Source organism: Malus domestica, chromosome 15 (assembly GCF_042453785.1).
Source record: "Malus domestica chromosome 15, GDT2T_hap1".
In the NCBI taxonomy this organism is placed as follows: domain Eukaryota; kingdom Viridiplantae; phylum Streptophyta; class Magnoliopsida; order Rosales; family Rosaceae; genus Malus; species Malus domestica.
The window spans coordinates 26424002-26427681 of NC_091675.1; the positions used below are offsets into that span (position 1 = coordinate 26424002).

The window sequence follows — 3680 nt, forward strand, 5'->3', positions numbered from 1 at the left end:
ATATTCGTATATTGATGGATTATAGTATAATGCATGTTTATGTTGGTAAAAGTAATATTGGAATGATTATTTCATGTCTCCTCTTTTTCTGTGTCATAAAAGACTTTCCTTAAATATCATTATTATCGTATATGTATAGAATCAGGGGCGGAACTGATAATTATTGAATTCCTTACTAATGATGTTTTGGCTTTTAGTTAAATTAGGTCAGGAAAAGTTCTATACTTACGAACTTTTGGAATGATAATTATCAGTCTACTACATAGATATATTGAATTTATTATAAACAGTTATGTAAAATAGTGAAACATAAAAAAGAAAAACAACAGAGATACTGCACAATTAAAATGAATCAGGGATTATATATTAGTATTTAAGCTATATAACGTTTATGGATGTGTACCTCACCTCATTGTGTCAAATAAAATATCGTTGTATAACAAAATGGATCTTATACTCATGTAAAATTTGGATCTACTTCAAATTTGTCATTAAATATAATTGGGTTTTATTATATTTTTCATCATTTTGTAGATTTTTGCCTTTTAACTTTCTGGGTGTTGGAGAAATTTTTTCCTTTATCTGAACTTAGTAGTTTTTTAGTATGTTTTGTACAATTTTTAGATTAAATTTCTGATTTTGGTAGTGATACGCCAAATTCAAATTTGAAAAGAAAAATATATATTACACATGTGATTTGTTGTTTATGTGGTAAAAAAATAGGATGTCTTTATATTCACAAAGAAGGGTGGAGGAATTTTGAGATTAGGGTAATGAACTGCTTTAGAGCTTAAGGTTGTTGATTGAGAAGTTAATAAGCTTTTCTAAGACCCGGTTTTAAGTTTTGAATTTTGCCCAAACGAAACTAGAGTCTATTTCATCTGCTTGATACAGGTTTTAGGGGTTTGTGGACAAAGTTTTCGGACGGTGTTTTCCCCATGATGAGCCTCACTGGACAATAGATTCTGTAAATAGTAACTTTTGAACACTGTGCTCTATTGAGTTGATGAGTAAGTGATTGAAACAGATTCTGTAAATCAATGTTGGTGGAGGTGTTGTTTTGCAGACTTAAGAAGAACAGAGCAATGTGTTTGAAATAAGGTCTGATTGAAACTTTTCTCTTAAATTTTGCATTTTTTGAGTTTTAAGCCATTCAAATTGGTTTGTTAAGTAGGAATAAAAATACCGGTTAAACAAAGATTACTAATTACTAAACAAATTCACATTTGTCTACATTAATCTATCAAGTAGGTAAACCAGACATCAATCATGGGAATAGATCCAGAGGCTTTTTGGCCTTGAGGTAACTATGAAGGTTCACATTATTATTTATCAAAAACTTCTGATTCAAATTCACAAAAGGGTAATTTTAATGGTGGTAATAGCCCTTTTTAGCACTTTGAGTAATGATTTTGGAATTTTAATGTTTGATGGTTATTTTGTGTTTTGGTTAAGGCATTGGTCCATCTCATTTTCCATGGTGAAGAAATCTACAAAATACTCTGTGGTACTCTCTCTGTCTCTCCTGTGTGTATGAATTGAGTGCTGAAGTGCGTGTGCAAGTGGATGCGTTCACTGGCTTAGCTTTCAAGGGGAACCCAGCAGCGGTTTGCTTGCTGGAGGAAGATAGAGACGACCAATGGTTGCAGGTTTTGGCAGCCGAGTTCAATCTCTCTGAGACATGTTACTTGACTTGCCTTACTGACTTGGGCTCAGCTCTTCGGTTTGGTATCATATTCCTTTCTCCATCTTTTTAAGTTCTTCATTTTCCCCCATTTGTTATTAATTTTATGTTTTCTATCCGTGTGTTCTTTGTTCAAAGATTGGTTAGTTGTCTTCTTTTTAATCTTTTAAATTTGTTGCTATCATTCTGTCTGGCTTTTTTGAATCTCTGATTGTGCATCACCTTGGGGTTGATTTTCATACTTTCTCATTACTTCTTTGGGGATATTAAGTTACTATCAATTTCTGTCAACATTTATTCATATTCATTGTTTCATCGCAAGCATTTGCAGTTGGATTGAAGAAACTTGGAACCGTGGAAGTTCAGAGCCTTCCCTTCTTCAACACTGTGAAGGTTAAGGTTGCTGACGCACATGTAATTTCGGATGCTGCTAACAAGCTTGGATTAAATTTGAGATTAGTAGACTCGAGCATTGTAAGTTTTTTATTTTTATTTTTGTGAGTCTCTTGCATCAGTTATTTCACTAAATGTTCTCTGAGGACGGAGGATGGAGTGCTTTTACTTCATGAGGTTACTGAATGTTAAACTCCTTTTAGATCACTGTTTCGTTTGACGAAACAACTACCTTAGAGGACGTTGACAAGCTTTTCAAAGCTTTTGCTCTGAGCAAGCCTATAAGTGTTTTATATTTTTACCATAAAGTTGATATTTTCAATTTATTACTTAGAAGATGTGAACAATTTCATTTTCTTTTTTGTTTTTTTATTAAGGTTTATGATTAAGGAAAACTAATAAAAATGACTTGAAAACTTTGAGTTTTAACGTTAAGGACAAAATAAAAAGGTAAAGTGAATAGTACCATGATTGACTTTTTAATATAAAAATGTGGTTTTTTGTTAAAGTGAACAGTACTAGAAGCTTTTTGTTAAATTTCCTGTGTGATTAGTTTTTAAAATTTTTAAAGAGTATGAGACAATGATGATGAGATCTCCTAATAAGGGCATATTTATCTTAATATTACACAATTACCATTTTGCCCTATTTATGTAAATATTGTGTATCAAAGTGAGGGTAAAATAGGAAAAATGGGAATATGATTGTCATTTTGTCAAAATGTACAAAATTAGTATTTTGCTCTTCTCATGTCAACATTGTGTATTCAAAAGTGAGAGCAAAATTGAAAAAAAAAGGGCAAAAAGTTGACAAGCCATCTTCTCTTAATAGAATAGATAATGTTAAACTTGCTGCTGTATAAGAGTTAATTTCTGGTAGGCAGATGATTATAGTGTTGTTCCTATTATGCATAAGGTCGTGGTAATAATATTGTGAGATTTTGTGTCTGCATAACTCCAGGAGTGGTTTTGATAATCAGAAAGTAATCTCTCAACTTCTTTGTGATTATAGTTGCTTTGATACTGTCATTAAGGACTTTTATCGTACTGTTGACCCTAGAAACTACAAAGCCTACGTGGCGCGCAGGCCGAGTAATTAATGAGCTAACTACGTCCTTCGGTGAATGCGGGGCGTGCCAACTCGTCGGCCGAGCTCGGCCGAGGAGTAAATTTGTTGATGTTGCGTTGGGTCGCGCTACTGACTTCTGCGTCTTGCGATTGCGGCCGAGAAAGGAACACGTCTCGGCCTCTTGGGCTCTCGAACCTGAAGACAAGGTTACTATTCTTACGAAGTTCAGTATCAAATTCGGCTTTCAATGTGCCGAATGAAATAACTGTAACACCTCACTTCGCCGAGAAGGCTGATGAGATGACCTCGACCTATAAGGATTTAGAAACCCTTCTCGACCGAGACTTGGATAGGTAATCAACCGCTCTCGCCGCAGTGCTGTTGATGCCAACGGAAGATACTGCGAGAACGACTAATTCTACTGTGACAGAGCTATCTATGCCGACTTAAGATATCACCGGTTGCTTCCACAGTGCTGTTGATGCCAACGGAAGATGTGTCAGCGAAAAGGAAAAAAAAAATCACAAGTTGTGAG

The 3680-nt window shown here is 34.4% G+C and overlaps 1 long non-coding RNA gene across 1 annotated transcript; it reads left to right on the forward strand.

The window, feature by feature from the left end:
- The first annotated feature begins 523 nt into the window (after positions 1 to 523).
- Positions 524 to 2366, forward strand: LOC139192376 (uncharacterized). Its single transcript, XR_011576516.1, has 4 exons — positions 524 to 1101; positions 1252 to 1303; positions 1456 to 2158; positions 2281 to 2366. It is a non-coding gene; the product is annotated as an uncharacterized lncRNA (long non-coding RNA).
- The last annotated feature ends 1314 nt before the right edge of the window (positions 2367 to 3680 follow it).